The sequence below is a fragment of the Triturus cristatus genome, chromosome 4_2 (assembly GCF_964204655.1).
Source record: "Triturus cristatus chromosome 4_2, aTriCri1.1, whole genome shotgun sequence".
In the NCBI taxonomy this organism is placed as follows: domain Eukaryota; kingdom Metazoa; phylum Chordata; class Amphibia; order Caudata; family Salamandridae; genus Triturus; species Triturus cristatus.
The window spans coordinates 881714744-881735354 of record NC_140586.1 but is presented as its reverse complement, the minus strand read 5'-3'; the positions used below and the strand labels follow the sequence as shown (position 1 = coordinate 881735354).

At 45.3% G+C, this 20611-nt stretch overlaps 1 protein-coding gene across 1 annotated transcript in view; it reads right to left on the bottom strand.

The window, feature by feature from the left end:
* Positions 1–16637, bottom strand: part of DUSP12 (dual specificity phosphatase 12) — a 204736-nt gene extending 188099 nt beyond the window's left edge. The window contains exon 1 of the mRNA XM_085602900.1: positions 16483–16637. The gene's annotated coding sequence lies outside the window, so the exon portion shown is untranslated. The remainder of the gene's footprint in view (positions 1–16482) is intronic.
* Between the last annotated feature and the right edge of the window lie 3974 nt (positions 16638–20611).

The window sequence follows — 20611 nt, the reverse complement described above, 5'->3', positions numbered from 1 at the left end:
TCTATCATTTGTCGTACCTTGAGCAAATCCGCTCTCTTTTGGAAAGCATTTTATTTTTGCATGCTGGGAAGTATATGCCCGTAATCATAATTGGGAAAAACCTAAAACTATAGATCCCAAAATGCAAGGAACTGCAGTGCAAAAGACAAGCATGAATGTTTGTCCAAAGACGTTATTTAAGAAAACATTAATCTGCTTTATCTTGTTTCCTTGAACATTAGAAGTAGATTGACTTGAAATGCCTATTTAATTTTAAAATGCAATTTAGGCTAGCAAAAAAGAGAACTAGAAACAAAGATGCATGTGGCATATTTTCATAGGAAAACAACAGAAACTCTGAAAATGTTAATGTTTAGGTCTAAAAAGTAAATTCAATACAAAATAGAAACAGCTGTTATCAGTGGTGGGAAGTAGGGGGGATCCGTCTGGATTCCAATTCCAGTAGCCATTTCTGGGCTGGGCCGGGCATCCGGCCAACTTAGGTAAATATGCTGAATTTGTCCTGGTGCCCTTTTCTGATAGCAGGACACAACTAAGCAGCGTCCGTACGTTGTCTGCATTCCGTTTGGTGCAGCAACCTTCTGGCAGCAAGGTGGTTTTATTATTTTTAATTCCAATCGGGCACAAACAAAGGCCAAATTTCAACGACCATCTTTTGTTCAAATATCCTGTCTGGAGGCCATCTATAGCCTAACATCTTGCTGATCATGCAACAGAAAGAAACAAAAGTATATAGCTGATCACTTCATACATACTTTTCAAAAACTATGACTCAGAAGCAGGTTTTTGACATTGTTCAACCCCCTTACACCCCCAAGTAAGACATGGGCATGCACTGCAAGAATGCAATATTTAGAGCTACTTATCCCACTGTATGGGCTCAGAGCGCTTTACATCTCACAGAGAAAGTTAATCAATGTACAGGAAATGTACATGAGACAATGAGGGTTATGTGGTGTAGGAATCACATATCATCCATAAGTTTAGACATTATATGTTGAGAGTGAACGGTTGGGCGAAACACAAAGTCAGGATATGAAACTTAACACAGTGTTTTGGGTTGCCTGTACTATCAAGACTTTAATCATTCTCAGAGGAGCCCTTCTTTAGCCCTGTCAAGTACAACGCATCAGGCGTTAGACTAACGCATTTCAGTGTGGCAGTCCACATCACCGTAGGGAAATGCGAAGTCACGCATATTAGTGCTTGTGCCTCGTCAGTTGTCAAGTACTGTGGCCGAGCGCTGGTTGTAGCCTGTTTAATTACCTATGGAGTGGCACAGCAGCCGGCAGCGTGCAGTGTGTGAAGCTTGGCAGTCTTGAGGCTGACTTGGGCTGAGCTCGCTACAAATCATGCAACACTGCTGGTTTGTTGGAATAATCACCGCCCAGGGCGCAGAATTCCACATACTTTCACTGACATCACATTCAGTGCCTGCCAATCGGTAGTCAGCGGACGGCAGTTGAATTCTGCACTGTGAGCCAGCCCGCTGTAAAATGAGTCCCGTGATTTCGTGACAAAGTGCAAGTCCAACCGAATGTAAGTCCGACCACTGAAGACTCCACGGGCCACCATGGTGGCTGACTCACGAGCAGGGCACAAGTCCTAACAAGCATTGAAAATGTAACAGGTCTCGCCTTTGGTTAAGTTAAAGCCGTTTGCTTTGCTAATGGTATTGTATAGCAAAGCAAATGGCTTTAACTTAATAAAAGGCGAGACCTATTGCATTTTTAATGCTTGTTCTTTTTTCGCTCACTGGAAGTACATGAAAGCATAGACATTGACAATCAAGCATTGGCAAAGAAAGTAGTTCTCACCTTTATCTATTGGCTATGCCACTGATTTTCAGCAACGGTATGCAGAGTGGGGAAATGTTACCAAAAAAGGAAAAAAAGCCTGTGATGTGGCTGCCTGTTATTTTGTAGGCCCTCATACAACACATGCGCACCTGCAAACTAATGCTTGCGCTTTTTGTGCTTTTCAGTTACAAAACCGCGTTGAATCTAACTAAAAAGAAACAAAACATGCAAACGTGTTTATATTTTAGTCAGCCAGTAAAGTGAGGAACAGAAGCAAATGGGTGGAGCACAACTAACAGGGAGGGAGAGGATGGAGAAAACACGGACGCAACACAGGAGGGCTGGAGAGAGGTGAAGGTAGATGAGATAGGCGAAAGCTGCATGAGGAAGGACAGGAAGACCAGAGAAGCAACACGAGGATTGGAGGAAAGCAACACAGAGCGTACAGGTGGAGGGAAGGAACAACAAGGAAAAAGGAGGAACATGCGGGTTAGGAGAAGCAACACTAAGGGTGTGGGGAAGAGAGAGCGAGTGAGAGAGATTTACTGGTGCTCATGAAAAGCGCCAGTGTTGACTGACTCAGCAACAATTATTTTGATAATGCTTTCCCACACATTGAGCATGTATTCTGTATAATATCACGTGAAGCCACATAAACCACACTAAGCCCTTTTACAACTGCAAAAACCACTTCAAGTTGCCCAGCACATTACCATTTCTTTTGTGCGGCACAGGATGCCTTGTGTGCACTAGCGTTTTATGTGCAAGTATCAAGGTGTTCAGTCCTCTCTTTAAACAGCCATGCTGACTGAATCACAAAAAGCAACAATGAAACCACAATTGATGTGTTGATTGTGTTTTACAGCAGCCACCGAATCGCGGTTTTTTGTAGTGCACCCTACAATGCAGCACTTCTTCCTTACACACATTGACTTCAAGTTCGCCTGCAACAAAAAATCCCGCAGTATGTATAACAGTGTTTGACCGAATTAAGGTATGTTTTTTGTCCGAAATCTGTTTTTGCCACTACCCAAAAGGTCACTTGCTTTCTCTTCGTATCGTCAGCAGCACCTTCAGCTAAGTGTCACATCCGCCCGCCTGCACCTTTATTACACTCTTATAAAGCCAAATTGTGACGGAGCAGTTATGAGATGTGTGCTCGGTTAACAAAATAAAAACAAGCATTAGTAAACACGATTGTTGATCTGTTAACTGCAGTGGTCGAAGTGGGCGGGAACGGCAGGGCACGGCGTGCCCCTACTTCTTTAATTCTATAGAGTCCGTTCCCCTACTTTTTTTATTTTGAACATGCGTCCCGGGACGTAAGAAATATCCAAGGCCTGTAGAGGGGGCTCATCATTAGTGGCTGTTCGGGGACGGGCGGGAAGTAGGGAAGGAAAAGGTCTCCGTCCCTTGCTTCCTGCCCTGACGAGACAAGGAAGGTGTCCGCTTCTGCTCAGTCGCTGGCAGCTGCCCCTCCTCCCCCCATCCCCCACTCTTTCTTACTCTTATTCCCTCTCTGTCTAACTCCTCCTCACTTACCGAAAACCATGACTCAAGAAATGGTTCTCACCCTCTCTTTCTTCCTGTCGTTCATTTGTTTCCCCTGTGAAATGGATGCAAAAAAGAAAAATACTTTTGCTGGAAATGCTGTTTTGAGATTTTTCTATTCCAAAGTGCAGCCTCGGAAATAAAAGGTTCAAAATATGAAAAATCAATAAATAAAGCAAAACGGAGTGTTCTTAAAGTGGCCAGATTGGCTTTATTCAAACCCCAAAAACATTAGCCTCACTTTACCGAGTTTGCCAGTGAAGCCCTGTTTCCCCCGGTGGGAAAGTGCGCCAAACCTGGAGGTGCTGCAATACCTGGTTGATGGGTGGATTGGAAAACAAAATGCGTACGGCGGCTTTGTGTTCACGAATGTGGTCTTTTTAAAACCATACTGCTTACGTTAAGCATATGGACATTGAAATGGGTCCTTTCTGGGCCTGTAGTTTTCAGGCAAATATACTCGTTGATTTCTGCATAATGACTGTAAAAGAGTTCACCATGTTGTTTCTGCTTACATTTCACATGCTTTATTTAATCTTTCATTCCCTATGAGTGTTTGCTTTTTCCAGGATGTTGTTACTTTTTCCTTTAGGCAGCATATTGCTCTTGCCGAGTGCGTAATTTGAATTGAGTCTCATCCAGTGGTTTATAGCAGGTTAAATTGGATTGTAGTTGAAGGCAGTGTGAATTTCTCTCAGTGGGGCAGTATGGTGTTCAGTGAGGGAGCGGATGTAGCACTGGGGGCAGAGCTGCCGAATTTAGAACTAGGGAACCAGGTTCAGCCTTCATGACCAGTCCCCCAGACCATCCTCCTGAGGGAGCACATTCCCATGCTAGATCTTGGAAGGCCCAGCAAAACCGGAAAAGCCCTGGTGTCTTAGCACCAGCAGGTGGACCCTAGAAGTGGCAAGTGTGGGTTCACCTTGAAGGGTTGCCCACCACAATCCATACTGAAGTTCACCTCCAGTCTTGTGGGAAGGCCTACGAAGTAGCAGTCCTTAGAGTAACAGTGACTCTGTCACTGATGTCACAGGACCCCTGAGAAGAGCTGGCTCCAGGGCGGTGCGACCGGTGTGACTGCAACGGGTGCTGACTTTGAGTGGGGGCGTTGTAAATTATGGTTTTAAAAGCACTTGCTGCCGCCTTCCTGGCCTACAGCAATTTGGCAATAATAAAAATGTCATGATAACTCCGGTGAATAAACTTCTTCCTAGAGCGAGATCGGAGTTTTGTCTAGTGGAAGTTTTGACTCATGGAAAGATAGCGCAGAGGGTTAATGTGCCTGCTGCAAAGAAAATGTACCATGCCCATCACAAAGTGCACATATTGTAAATAGGTCAGTCGGTTACTGCTTTTGTCAGTAAGATCCTTTTGCTACTTGCAGTTTATAAGTTAAAATCCTAACAAAGAACAGTGAGCTATTAACTTTCATCTAAGAACTGCATAAAAACTGCAAGGTATAAACTAGAGCTTTATGTTTTTTCCCCCCGAAGCCTTTAATTATCCTAATGTTGCAAAAAATATTAATTTGGATAGAAATCAATTCTGATTATTAACGAGACCCCCCCCCCCAATCATGGTATTAAGTTTTAAATTCTGAGTTTGTGTTTCTCCAGATCAATCACTATTAAACTAAACTGCCTACTAATATGGTTGTCATGTGACTTCTACACCTTGTAGTCCTTTGTCTTGTGTAACATTTCCTATACAGTGATTTACACACGTATGATTGATTGTCTCTGTGTATATTGCTGACTTTTAAGCATATTTGGGACATTCTGTGATTAGACACAAATACCACTTTGTGAATTTATTTTAATGTCAATAACCCATATTACTCGTTAAATAATCATGTGTATCCATTGGTTGAATTAAATAACATAATAAGCTGTATCTGGTCAGTGAAAGCCCAAACAAATACTAAAGATTGGGATGTTTTGCACATCCTGGCCACACCTCTAACTCCGCCCACTGACCCCATCCTCTGGTTATTCCCGCCCTCTGATTCTCCGCCCACAGTGCCCCTACTTTTTTCCCCCCACTTTGCCCACTGGTTAACTGTGACAATATCTGTAAAGCATTGTTTAAAACAAGTAAAAGATGTAGGTTTTCATTATTTTAATCCAACTTCTTCAAGTACCTATTGTAGCTGTTTAAATTGAAACTCGGGCACAGGAGCTTTTAAAAACAAGCACTGTGAAAGTCAACAAGAGCAGCAAGGGCACTTACCAAAGAATCTTCCCTGCTCTGCGTAGCTGCAGCCAGACCTCTTGGCTGTAAAATAAAGGGTCTGCTCTAAAAGTGGGCGGAGTGGCGCCAGCTCACTTGCTAAGAGGGTCTGGAAATTAAAAGCTAAAGCGCTTGATCGTTGCCAGAAGTGGGCAGAAGCCATTTTGGGCAGCCTGCTCTGTTTTTGCTGCGGGTGTATGCAACTTCCCCAAGCAGCTGTAAAGTGAAAGCGCTTGTTCCATTGTTGGCAGCCGGGAAGCCATTGTAGGCAGCCTGCTCTAGTTTAGCTGCACCGTATAGTGGCACAAAACCCTAGACAAAATAATCAACAGAGTATCCAATAAGCAGGCAAGGTGCATTCATCGCCATCTAATCCGTCAAACGTGAGCTTCTCGAATAAATGCGCCCCTGTCCACTCCATAGAATAAGAGCAACAACAGCATACTTAATGTGCGTTTCGGTGCTCGCGATGACAGCGTTTCCTAGGACTACGACACCATTTTCACATGCAGACCGGGAGCCATTCAACATATAAATTATTCACGTATTTACAGAATGGGAGAGGGAGGCATCATCTTACGCACAAAAAGCATTACAAATACAACTACCATTTGCCCAAATGCACCGTATAACAACACAACAAAGTCTGTTGTTTGGAAAACCCTTACCAACAAAATAAAAACGCATTAAAACATTTATCCTGTGGGCTTATTTCTCCTAGCGATTCAGTTTTTAAAACGCACCGCTAGACATGATCATACTTTGCTGGGCCTCTGAAACATGCATCGTTAATTAAAAGGAATTGGGCATAAACCAGTTACAGTTCATGCTCATCCAGTAAAGGATGTCACTCGGGAGAGGAAGTTTCATCTGTAACAGAATCGAATGGGTGGTTTTGTTTTTCATTGCTGGCAGAGGGGGAAATAATATTAAAAGAGAAAAAATAATAATAAAACTGCCCGTTAAACAGAAACAATGACAGAAGAAAATTAAACTGGTCAACCCCCCTTTGTTTGCAAAAAGGGCTCTCATTTAGTGCCCGTGCCCTGAGTGGGGTGAGAAGAGCCTGAACAGACACCCGCAGGACAATAGTGGCGGGAAACGCATTCACCTCTCACCGGTGCTGCTGCCGTTGCTGTTGGGCCTGGGGAGGATGGGCCGCCGTTTGACAGTCGCGATGCTAACGTTGCCGCCCAGCCCTCGCCGGAGCGCCGTGCAAGGCTCCGAGGCAGCGCTATACGGAGCTAGGTTTCCAAGGAAGGCAGCTCCGGCAGCAGCGGGTGGGGTAGGAAGCTGGAAAGGAGGCAGCAGCTGAGGGGGGCACACTGCTCAGCAAGTCCTCGGCACAGCGGCCATTTTAAGACTGGCGGAGAGTTTGGGAACAGCTGCCCGCTGCCTGGGCCTTCGGCTGTGATATAGTCCGTGGAAGGGCGGGGGTAGGAACGAGGTTGCCAGAACACCCTCGTACTCCGGTTTACTAAAGAGGCATCGCATCTGTGGACTGCTCTCCCGTAACGGCCGGTGCTCTTTCCTCTTTTAGAGCCGTCCCAGTTGGACTGGCTCGCGAGCCGTCCCAGTTGGACGGACTCGCATGACTGGTTTCTAATCTTTATGGGGCCATGTGTTTGGCCCCATAAAGATAAGAAAACCTTTTACGCCAGCAGTAAGTCGGGGCAGCCAGTCCAACTGGGACGGCTCTAAAAGCGTACGTCACGAGACGCTCCTTTCCAATGGCTAGCCACCGTTTTGCATAAACGGTGACGCCAGCCAATGGAAAGGAGGTGCGGGCCTTAAAGCCCACTAGAGAAATCTAACCAAAACATTAAATCTCGCCACCGAGACTGCGCATGTCTGCGCAGCCTACGCTAGCCGAGACCTAAAAAACAGAAGTGAGGGGGGACGCTCATGTCACGACAGGAAGTGACATCACGAAAGGTGGCTTGCACCATCAGACTCATTGCCTCCCCTCGCTCACCCCTTAGATGCAATTGCATCAGAGAAGCCAGCGCGTGAGCAGCGATCTCAATGAGCTCTGATCTCGCCCCAGAGAGGCCAAAGAGTGAATGTGTGGCTCCATTTGCTCCAGTTATCGAGCTCCCGGTAAAATAAGTGGGGGGACGCCGTCCACCCGCGTGGTACCCCGACTCGCGCACCGCTCACGAGATTGCGGCGGCGCCCGTCATGTACTGTCGCGTTTGCGGCCACAGAATGCGCCAGCCCGGAACCCCTGACTGCAGCTCAGCTGACTCTGAGAAGAGTGTTTGTGTACTGATTTAGCTCACATACTTTACAGATTTTCGACCGTTCAATTAGTTGGTTTGATAACCTTGAGACTGTCTTATAAGTGAGCAATTTTATATCCGGTTTCACGTAAGCATGTTTAAACCACTGGTGCTTTATAATTAAAATCAAAATAGCCGATAGAGGCTTGTGATGGCTATGGGGCACGGGAATTTTGGCCTTGGGTTTCTTCAGGAAAACTTGCACATTAGGACTGGAAATTGATGGCATGTAATGCACTCATTACTTTGTGACTTTATTTGATTGAGACTGCAGTAATGTGACACTAAGGAACCACGGTGGTGTAGCAAGATATTGGTAGCAATGGGGGCCTCGGGGGGAGCAGAGCGGAGCGGTCTCCCCCCGGGGTCATTCGCCCAAATGGTACGGGCATGGAGAGAGGTAGGCGGCGTAGGCGTAGCGTGCAGCGCGAGGCGTAGGTTATATAAGGAGGTCAGGGGCGCGAGCGTGGAGTGGCGCAGCGTCGTTTTAGAAGCAGTTAGGTGTGGGAAGTTTGTTTTCTGAGGCACTTTAGCCAGTGAAGGAGCGCGCGACTTGCCGGTTTTCCTTTGCGTTTCCCATGGCGTCGGAGGCGGAGTTACACGCAGCGCTTCAGCTGCTGCGTGAGGCGGGGAAAGGAGGACTGGCTGTCAGGTGCAGCTCCGGCCGCTGGGGGCTCCGCGTTGATAGCGCCGAGGGGAACACCACGCAAGGCGTCATTGGGAGTAAAGTCAGCGTGGCTGCTTGTCTAGGTGAGCCAGTTCGCCGGGTGGGAAGGTCAGCTTGGAGGCGACCTGCTGCAATGGGCGGGAGGAGGGGCATGCGCTCGAAGAGGTTGAGTGTGCGTGCAGAGGCCCCGTACGTCAAAGATGTTGGGAGGATTACTAGTGTCATAGTGAGGGGGCGCGCCCTGACCAGAAATAAGTCTGGAAGGGGCAGGAGTGCCTCCAGGCATGACAGGCGTTTTGGCCCAGAGCAGAGGGCAGTGGCTGTCACAAGGGCGGCACAGTTTGGTGAGGAGCAAGGCCGGAGGGGCTTGGGGGAGGAGGACGCACTGACCGAGGGTTTTGCCCGGCGCACATATGTGGAGTGCCAGCCGGCTCCTCTCATAAAGAGGCCAGAGGTGTGTGCCAGTTTGGTGGCTTATTCATCTGACAGTGAGGAGGATGAGATGCACGATGTGCCAGGGGGCGTTGGTGGTCGGCAGAGCGTTTCTGAGGAGGCAATGGAGCCGGTAGCGATAGCCTGGCGTGGGCAGGTGGCAGACCGCCACACTGCAGAGTGGCCGGTTATGGAGGTGGACCGTCATGTTGAAAGGGACCCACTAGATGGGGTGGTCCTAGAGCTGGAGGGGGAAGGTGGTGAGGGCGATAATGGTGAAGATAGTGACTTATTTAGCCCGGTTGGTGACTCCTCGGTTTTGGCAGTGAGTCATAAGGGCCAGGACCGCATGAGTCGTTATGACATGCAGTATATTTTTCCTAAGGCACGGCAGAGGCCGGGTCTAATGCAATGCGAGGATGAAGATGGGGAGGGTCCTGAGGACGGTCAGTGGGTATGGGTGCCGCATTCACAGATGCCTGCGCAAAAGCCGCTGGAGGCAGCCACGGAAGGTCACCCCACGGTGAGCTTTCATACGGCTGTCTGGGGGCGATCCAGATCAGAAGAGACGTCGCTTAGTGGTGGAACCAGGCCTACGGCTGCGTCGAGGGTGCAATTGGCATCGGCGAAGGGAGCTGGAGTGGCTTCCGGTAGGCATGTTGAAGTGAGGAGCGGGTCATGTGCGGACTTTGGCGTTGACAGTTGTCCCTTGGAGCGGGGGCCGCCTGTTGACTGGAGTTGTTACGATGGGGGGGTTGGGGATGGTGCGCGCCCTAGTGGTAGTGCGCAAGCTGAACAAGAGGAGAGAGAACAGGATAGGGAGGTATTTATGAGTGTAGGAGATATGGGTCCATAGGTGGACTATGCGGTCAAAGACATGGCCCAGGATAGAGTTGGATCAAAAAGGGCACGGGGGGGGGGGGGGTGCAACATTTTCTGTTTCCTCGTTGCAGCAGTCTGGAGCGGACTTGCAGGCGACGGGGAAACAGCGAAAGAAGATTCAGCAACATAGTATGCCAGCGGAACTGCGGGACAGAGCGGCACAGCTACCTAAAGGTAGGGCGAAATGGTGGGATGTTTGGGGGATGAAAAGGGCTCAGCCGGGTTTGGGGGTTGTGGGGGTGGGAGGACAGGAGAATCTGGAGCTGTCAAAACAGGAAGGCGTTCCCAATAGGGCGTGTTCCTGTGGAGGGGTAGTGGGGGTCTCTCAGGGAGTCCCGGGGTGGGGGAAAAAGAACGAAGACAGGTTTGGTGCCGCAGGGAAAGAAGTAAGTTTGGCTAGGCAGACTCGGCTTCCTTATATGGGTTTGGCGATGCCCCTTGGGTCCCATTTAGCAGGTAAGACAAAACAAAAAATATGGAACCACGATTTTGTGGATATATTTCGGCTATTACATAGGGATGTACAGGCCCCGGAGGGATCCAAGGAGGAGGAATTGAAGTTGTCCCGGCGTCCCAGAGTACCACGTAACGTGGATAACTGGACATCAGCGTTCCTTATCTTTGCAAGCATTTATGTGGAGCGTTATCCTGAGAGGGCGGCATCGTTGTTAAAATATATGGACGTAGTGCGTAAAGCACATATGAATTTTGGAGGGTACTCCTGGTTAAATTACGATGAGGAGTTTAGAGCCCGGATGAGTGTTTGCGTGGATAAACCTTGGGGTGAAATAGATTCTGAATTATGGCTCCAATGGATGTCATCTTCTAATCCTCCCACAATGACACATACTGCAAGTGGGTTACCGGTGGCTTATCGGCTTTTTCTTGGGCGTCCCGCCCTTCAAGGGGCGGGAATGGTTGGTAGAGGGCAGGCAGCAGGGTTCGGGGCCTGTTGGAACTTTAATAGAGGCTTTTGTTCCAGGCAATTGTGTAGGTTTCGCCACGAATGCTCACAATGTGGGGGAAAGCATACAGTCGCCCAGTGTTTCAGTACGGTGGCGGGCTCAGGGGGCCAGAAGCACAGGTTGTCAGCTAGAGGTAGGGGAGCACTTGTCCCATTGGTTCCAAAAGGCGCCTACCCCAATTAGTTTGGAACACTTAGTTCCATGGTTAAACGAATATCCAGACCGAAGGGCGGCAGCTAAACTTTATTGGGGTTTTTTGGAAGGCTTTAAGATCAGCTACCAAGGGCCACGTAGGCGGCGTTGGGCAGATAACTTAAGATCAGCAGAAGAGTTTCATGACATTCTGGGTCAGAAGTTGGCAGAGGAAGTGGAGCTGGGCAGAGTAGCGGGCCCGTTTGAATTCTGTCCTTTGGAGAACCTCATTGTTTCACCATTAGGTATCATTCCCAAAAAGGCAAAGGGGGAATATCGTATGATACAGCACTTATCCTGGCCAGAAGGACAATCTATTAATGATTACATCGAGACGCAGGATACTGCGGTCACATACACGTCGGTTGACAAGGCATTACACATGGTTCATTCCTTGGGGGAGCGGACAGAGTTAGCAAAGTGTGACATTAAGTCCGCTTTCAGACTTTTGCCAATCCATCCGACAGATTTTGAACTATTTGGGATGTGTTTTGATGGATGCTATTATGTTGACAAAGTACTCCCTATGGGATGTGCGGTGTCGTGTGCACTTTTTGAACAGTTTAGTACTTTTTTGCATTGGGTACTTTCTTCAAGTGCAGTAGGAGGTGTGGCATGCCATTATTTGGACGACTTTGTTTATGGGACGTGCTGGTACACAGGACTGTCAGCAAACACTGGACAGATTTCAGAGTATGGCGGATTATTTTGGAGTGCCCTTAGCACAGGATAAGACCGTAGGGCCAGTGACCAGGCTCACTTTTTTGGGGATAGAGATTGACACGACGGACATGATTGCTAGATTACCAGCGGATAAGTTGGGTGAGATACGCGCTTGCGTGGCCAGTGCCCTGGAGCATAATAAGCTCGAGCTCCGGCAAAGCCAGAGGTTGTTGGGATACCTGAACTTCGCTTGTAGAGTGGTGCGGGCGGGCAGGACCTTTTCTAGGGCTTTAGGTATGGCATTGTCGGGGGCGTGGCTGCCCCACCATAGAGTGAGGTTGTCCAGATTGGTCAAAAAGGATTTACAGATTTGGCTGTCTTTTTTGGACGACTTCAATGGTGTCCCTCTGCAATTCATTGACGATCAATATCAGTGGCAGATTCAGATCTATTTGGATGCGGCTGGATCGAAAGGTTTTGGTATTTTTTGGGATGGGCGTTGGTGTTCAGAACCTTGGCCCGTGCAGTGGTTGAGTGAAGGAAGAAGTATCACTTTCTTGGAGTTTTTTCCTTTACTGGTCGCGTTGACACTTTGGGGGCAGGAGTTTCAGAATAGGTCTGTCCTTTTTAATGTGGATAACATGGCAGTGGTCAATCTCATCAACTACCAAAAGGCCAGGGATGTGCGGGTGTAGAAGTTACTGCGTGCATTCATGTTGCTTTGCTTAAGGCAAAATATAGTTTTTAGGGCAAAATATATACCTGGTGCAAATAATGTGATTGCTGATGCACTGTCCCGGTTCGATTGGCAGCGTTTTCGAACATTGGCGCCGGGAGCAGCAGACAGCAAAACGCCTATTCCGGACAAGATTTGGGATCTAGGTGTGGGAGAATAGTTCAGCTGATTGAAAGCTCAGTGGCGCCATCCACAAGGAACGCATACCGAAGAGCATGGGCGGATTTTGCCAGTTATGTACGGTTGGTTTCTAGTAATAAGTTACATGAGGTGAATGTACCTGTAGTGTTGGATTTTGTTTTGGATTTAGTGGACAAAGGTTGGTCTCCGTCCACCATTGGGGGAAAGTTAGCAGGCATTTCATTTTTTGGCCAGTTATATTGGGGTTTTGACCCAGTGGCTGGCATTTTAGTTAAGCGCATGTTAAAGGGGTTGGGGAGATTGTCGGTTGGGGCAAAGAGTGGCCGAGCCCCTATTACAATTTTGTTGTTACAAAAGATTTTGATGGCACTCCCAGCATGTTGTTATAAACAACAAGAAGTTGCGTTATTCCGCATTTGTATGATATGGCTCTTTTTTGGGGCTTTCAGGGTATCCGAATGGTTGGGTTTGAAGGGTCAGGGAGGTTTGAGGTGGGATGAAGTGGTCCACGAGGGTGATCGAGTGAGAATTTGGCTACGGAAATCAAAAACTGACCAGTTGGGGAGGGGAGTGTGGATTTTCCTTCATGGCAGTGGCAGCAGTAATTGTTGCCCAGTACAGGAATGGGTAGTTTTCCAAACCTGTGTACAGATGAGAAAAGGTTTTATTTTCATACACTCGACGGGGAAGAGGCTGTCGGCGTCAGAGGTATTGGCCATGTTGAGGAAGGCACTTTTGTGGGTGGGGGAGCATCCCGGGGATTATGGGACACATTCGTTTTGAATAGGGGCGGCAACTGAAGCAGCCCGTTTGGGATTGGGTTGGGACGCCATCAAACGTATAGGCAGGTGGAGATCAAGTTGCTGCACCAGTTATGTTCGTAAATAATGTGCATTTGTAGGCTGTTGCTCATTATGTTTTTCCACATATGTGATGTTCGAGGCCTGTCCGGCAAGCAGCAAGTGTGGTTGGTAGGCCACTCCTTTATAAAGTGGGCTGCTATATTTGCGGAGCAGCAGCTTTACGGCAGGAATCTTGGAGTACCCAGCAGTGGGCACGAGCTGGTATGGAAAGGACGCGGAGGCATGAGGTGGGATGAATGGTTTCCTACTCTTACACGCATGAAATGTGTTAGAGGGTCTCCAGCGTTTTTAATACTGCACCTAGGGGAAAATGACCTCGTATCGCTCTCTGGGTTGTCATTAATAAAGCGAATGCAGCTCGATTTAACTGTTTTGAAGAACAATTGGCTTGGTACACGACTTGCATGGACTGAGTTTATTTACAGGCGGCGTTGGAGGAATGCAAGAAACGAAGCTGCAGTGGACAAAGCCCGAAAAAAGGTGAATCGCGCAATGAAAACATTCTGCAGTGCTATGGACATAAAGTATGTTAGCCACTCAGACAATATAGGCAAGGATGGTCACTTGTTTCGTTCGGCCGGGGTACACCTCTCACAATTGGGCCTTGCGCATTATTTACTTGAAGTAAGAGATTGTTTGGCCACGGAGTTAGCAGTGAATTTATGGGGCAATGTTTAAATAAAAAAAAAAAAAAAAAAAAGTGGGGTCTGTTTCTCTGAGAAGGTGGGGTCCAGGAAAACTCTTCGGTTTTCCTGGGGTGGCAAGATGGGGAGGGTAAATTTGGAGCGGATGTTACCCAACCCTCGTTATTGGTAAGTTGTTAAAGAAAAGGGAAGAAAAAGGATTGAAAACAAAATATGGAAATGCAAAAGTAAACATTGGTTTTGCTTGGAAAATGTACAGTTTGTTAGGCATAGTGATAATAAAATGGTTTTGGCCCAAATTGCGAAATTGTTCTAGGAAATTAAGTTGCCTGAAGTAATATGAGTTACCTCGTCCAATAAAGTGGCCTTTTCTGCTATTGAGTTACATGTGTGGTGTCCGTTATTTTGGGCGATGGGGGCCTCTGGGGGAGCAGAGCGGAGCGGTCTCCCCCCGGGGTCATTCGCCCAAATGGTACGGGCACGGAGAGAGGTAGGCGGCGTAGGCGTAGCGTGCAGCGTAGGTTATATAAGGAGGTCAGGGGCGCAAGCGTGGAGTGGCGCAGCGTCGTTTTAGAAGCAGTTAGGTGTGGGAAGTTTGTTTTCTCCCCCACCCTCCAAAAAAAAAATATATATATATATATATATATATATATATATATATATATATTCCAAATGTACTTTGCCATGCAAATGACGACACCCACACAACGTATGATTCATCCTTATTTATTCGGGAGGCAGCAGCGGACTCAGAGAGCAAGTTGCAAGTCGACACAATTTGCGGAACAACGTGCCTTTTCGATCGGGGCATCACTAAAGCAGCGGAAGCAAAAGAGGATCGCCAGCGACCCACTGGGTAAGAACTACAAAGGGATTAAGCAAAGCAGCACCCACTATGGACTGTTACCATTGCCCAGGACTACACGAACCAGGGTGCTTTGCATTAACACGCCCACTAAGGCGGGACTAAGAAAAACTATATCACCTGTGAAATCATGTGCACGCTTTTGCCTTCCCACTAACGCCATGCCATGAAGAAGGGACAAGCTCTCGAAACGCGTAGGCAAGAGGCGCTTTACTACGCTGTGGGATGCTCTCTGAGTCCGCTGCTGCCTCCCGAATAAACAAGGATGAATCATACGTTGTGTGGGTGTCGTCATTTGCATGGCAAAGTACATTTGGAATATATATATATATACACACATACATACATGAGGGGACCATGCGGGTTGGGTTTGGGGAGGTGTGTCTCACCACAGTTGGACAGGCACTCGCTCAGGCACGTGTAGGCAAGATGGGGGAGGGTAAATATGGAGCGGATTTTACCCAACCCTCGTTATTGGTAAGTTGTTAAAGAAAAGGGAAGAAAAAGGATTGAAAACAAAATATGGAAATGCAAAAGTAAACATTGGTTTTGCTTGGAAAATGTACATTTTGTTAGGCATAGTGATAATAAAATGGTTTTGGCCCAAATTGCAAAATTGTTCTAGGAAATTAAGTTGCCTGAAGTAATATGAGTTACCTCGTCCAATAAAGTGGCCTTTTCTGCTATTGAGTTACATGTGTGGTGTCCGTTATTTTGGGCGATGCAAGTTATAGGTATTGTCCTTAAATAATGATTCTTTCGTTATTTATTTATTCAGAGGCCCCTGAGGAAGGGACCCTTGTGTCCCGAAATACATAGGGCAATACACGGATAACGATGGAGTCATGTTAAAACAACATTCATCTGCATAATTCGTTTGTTTTATGGTTTTTTGACTGTACGCTTTGAAGAAGTGTGTTAATGGAAAATTTCACAAGATTTTTTATGTATATAAATATATGTGTAATCCGAAAAGAATGGAAAAACAAATGGATGAATGATTATTTGTTATTGATTTGTGTTATAAAAATGTACAAGTGTTATTTTAAATTGTTTACATACACACAGCTGTGCACACAGTTACTCAGGTACACGATTACTTGAACACCTGTGTTTAAATGTATCACTGTGCCATATTCGAAGGATTGCAACTTATAAGATGGGATTTGTACGTTGCACGATCTGCTTTGCAGCAGGCACATTAATCATCTATGCTACTTTATGAGTCAGTACTGTGATCGGACAAAACACAGATATCTCCCAAGATCTGCATTAACTACCATTTATTTTGCCGCTTATAATCTGCTCAAAAATGCTGGCCATACAAAGATCTGTGCTGGAGGTTTATTAACACTATAAGATATTTAAAATACAGACTGTTCGATACCAATTAAGTATGAAAGCACTTTCAAATATGTGAATTCAGACTACCAGATGTACAACGCTATCACTTTTAATAAGTTCTTCTCGGTGCACTGTTCTAACGCTATTAATGTCAACGCTCCACGTGCTAAAGAAATACAGTGCGAAGTTTGCTTCAAATCCAGCATCCAGCACACGCATAAACTCACCAGTGGCAAAGCGTGGCTTCACATCCAGCCAAAGAAGGCTGCAGTTACAGCAGGAAACACGGGTAAGGCATGGTATCACTATTGACTCACGGCAGCGTGCTGAGAGCACACATAGGATCTTGTCTGCGATTGGCAAATTTCTTCTTGATTCTGACGGGATCATCTGGTCTTCATTCTGACTGGCTCCTCTCTTCTTGATTCTGACTGGCTCCTCTCTTCTGCTCCTCTCTTCTTGATTCTGACTGGCTCCTCTCTTCTTGATTCTGACTGGCTCCTCTCTTCTTTATTCTGACTGGCTCCTTTCTTCTTGAGGTTGACTGGCTCCTCTCTTCTTGATTCTGACTGGCTCCGCTTCTGATTCAGGAGCTGCCTGGTGGAAATCACCTGTAGTTCTTTTCCGGGAGGACCGTGAAGCATAAGGAAAGAATGTTGGCGAGTTTATCTGTACACAACGAATGCATAATTCAGCTAAGATAAACAAATGGTTGAGTTTATAACAGGAAATACGATTAATCTTGTCTAATGACATCGGCTCAGTTGTTCGATGTGGTTTTTTGCTAATAACTAGTTTCTTGAACCTTTCTCTCAGTGGTCTTTGAAGCTGTGGTGTACATTTATTTATTTATTTAGTGCATTTTTATAAAAAGCGCGGACATTACCCGAAGGTGTCAGAGCGCTGTACAATAGAGCCAGTTACGTTACAAGAGAAAAGTTACATAATAGAACATTACAAAGATAAACAGGAGACTTAAAATGAAGGGTACACAAACACAAAATCCAACACAGCACGCATGGGTGAGGAATGTACAGGAAAAAGTAAAAATTTACAATGAAGAGCGAACTTCCTAGAGGGGCCTGAGAATAAAAGTATTAGTTCTGAAAGTGTCTTTGGAGGAGAAGATATTTGAGGTCAACTTTGAATATCCAGGTAGAGGAGGTGGCACGCAGCAATGGGGGAAGCGAGTTCCAGGTTCTCAACGCATTGCCTAAGAAGTAATTGCGCCATCGATCTTTCCCTTTTGAAGATGGGGGGCTCAAGCAGAAGCTTTTCCGCATTGCAAGTGCTCCAGTGGAAAAGGCAAATTTACATATCCTCCCTGCGTCACAGACCCGTCGTCACACTAACTCATTCACGCAAGCATCCATTGGTGGGCCCATAACACCAACACTCATACGTCTCACTCCGAATCTGCACACAGGAGGAAGGAGCTCTGAACATGTGGGGTACCTTGTTACCTATGGGAGGAAAGTCTTTACATTATATACATTAGTACCTATAGAATCCTAGCTTTAACATCAAGGCACTCCACCACTTGGTCAATGGGCCAATTAGTTGGACTGGTTGATGGTGATTTAGAACCTGCTAAAACACATTTAAAGCTTTGGTACCTTTCGATTAATCAATACCTTATTGAAAGAATCACAGACTCATTTTTGTTAATCAATGTTTGGTTTATCTAATTAATTCACTTTCATTGGCATAATCAGAATTTTAATAAAATCAGAATTTTCAATGTATCTCCTTGGCACAAATTTACATACAATTATATTTACCTACATTTTTTGGACACCGGCGACCATTTTCCAGAAAACCCGTCAGCCATCCATAAATCAAAATCCCTTATGGTAAAATCATCCAGTCAAACGCAGGTTAAGACCCAAATAAGTCCGTGAAATTTTTTTTTGCTCTGCACGACACAGTCCCAAAGGTAGTCAAGGGACCAGGCAATCGCGCTATCAAATCGACCCTCGTCACCATCAGTCACCAACGGAAATTTTGGAACGCACACCCTCCCTCTTCTAGATTCCCCTTTATATATATAAATTCTAGGATAATATGCAACATTTTCTAGGAGTAGAAGTGTTCTGATTGGCTAGACCTCTGACATTATGAAATAATGAACTCTGTTCCCAGGTTTTCTTGGTTCTTAGGGGATTGAACATGTCATTTCTCAATTGTATTCTTTTGTACAGTTTTCATGCAAAAAGTTCCGAAGTAACAACATGTAGACTTCGCTATTGTATTTTCAGTCATTCACACTAGCTGAGTCCTAGCCATCCTCCACGTTCCTATCCTTTACAAGGAACACTTCATCTTGTTGCTAGAGGTCGCTTGGAGATCTTCAGAGCCATCCGAGTCTGCGCAGTAGGCATCGCGCTCAAATGACGGTGGCCACTTCCGAACTCCATTTTGAATACTGCGGCCTAGTAGGCCCGAATGCCAACTTAAGCAAAGATAAACATAAAAGTAATTAATATATGGAAATTAAGATTCTAATGTTTAAACCCACACTAATCCCAATATATATTAGTATCTGCCTAGCTTATAGCAACATTTAAAGCAATACTACTCACAATTCCGCAACACTGGGAGCACAAACCATCACAAAAGCAACATAAATCATGCAATTTTCTATTTCAACACATCCTACAATTAGTTTGCGTATCACAGTTAATCATTAGACTTATTAGCCATGCAATTAGCATTTTAGTCCCAATTGAATCTTGTGTTTATCAAGGTGTAAAGGTTGATTCATGATATCACTCCAAACAGTTAATACAGGTTAGTATTTAGAATGATTACGTAATTAGTATTTTCATGCAAATAGAGAAGGTATACAAAAAAATATATATATTTTTTCTTTACCTGCTCCACCAATCCCCCCTTTGGTGATTTTTAATATCACCACAAATCCCACTAAATTTCATAATATTTTTGTGGAAATGATTTCTCAGTTCTCTTACTCAGTTTGTTACATCATAGATTCTCCCATTTCATCCTCTCTTGTTTTCTTATACATACTTTCTTTTCATTCTTCTAATTCTACATCTCCTACTTCTCTTTCTTTTGTCTCCTTTCTTTTTCTTTTTGCAACTTCCCTTTTTATTATATTTTGTAATTTTCTTCTTTTTATGCAAACACATCCTAATCTCAAAATCAATATTAGTATTATCACACATGTTACTGGCATTAGAATCTTACCTACAAATGAAAAATGTGGTTAATAAACTTTTTATAGTAGAAAATCCTTTACCAAGCCTTTCCCAAACACTTTCAACCTCCAGTGGAACAATTTCCTCATGCAACTCAGTTATATTCTTAATATATTTCTTAAAAGTTTGGCTTTCATCAGGAATGTAAGTACAACAATGTTGCACCTTCAGCATTCCACAGACTCCTCCCTCTTTTGCCAAAATAATATCAAGGGCAAGTCGATCTTGCATTATCATGGTCCTCATAGCTACCATTTCAGTATTTACGAGTAAGAACCCTCCAGCAGTGCTTGTCGATAAGCGATTGTTGCCAATTTTCTAATCTTATGTGCATTCAGAGATATTCCAACGACTGGTATCAGTGCTCCAAAAATATCCCCTACAATTTCTGACCAGCTTTCCCTCCTTCTACGGGTTATTTGTCTACCTATTTCGTGCACACCGTCTTCTCCCCTTCCCACATGAAATATATTTTGGGAAGACCAGACCTAGATAGCATGTACCATACCAGTGGTCCGGTAACCAATAACAAGCCCTGTTTCCACAGAAGAAATATAGTCCAGGGAATACTGGATCTTTTCTCCCTTTAAATCCCCATCCTCCCATGATTCTATATACATCATGGCACTCACTTGCACCTACAAAATAATTATCATAAACAGTTTTATTTCTTCTAGTGCACAATTTCTCTCTCTGAGGCCAATCCAAAGCCATTGCAGGATTTGTTTACCACTTTAAATTATTTTCTGTCTCAACATCCCAAACTGTTGTCTCCCTTTTTTCCTCAGGTACCTTTCTTTGCATCTTAATTCTCCTCTCTTCAACCATGTCCAAGAAGCTCTTTTCTCAGACTACAAGTAAGATTGTTCTTAAACACGTCTTCTAAAGTTAATTCTCTAGTTTCTAAGAAATATTCACCTAAAGTTTTACCAGGTTTTATCTTATTTAGTTTAGGAACTACAGGGACCTGTGCAAAAATGTTATCTACATCCGAGTAATAATATTCTAATTTCCCTGTTTTATAGAACAAACGTGCTAATACACTACATGTTATTCCATATGTCACAGGAAGGTGGTGATAGGTAACACCCTCTGACACCGATACAGGTAACTGCATACAAACATAGCAATCTCT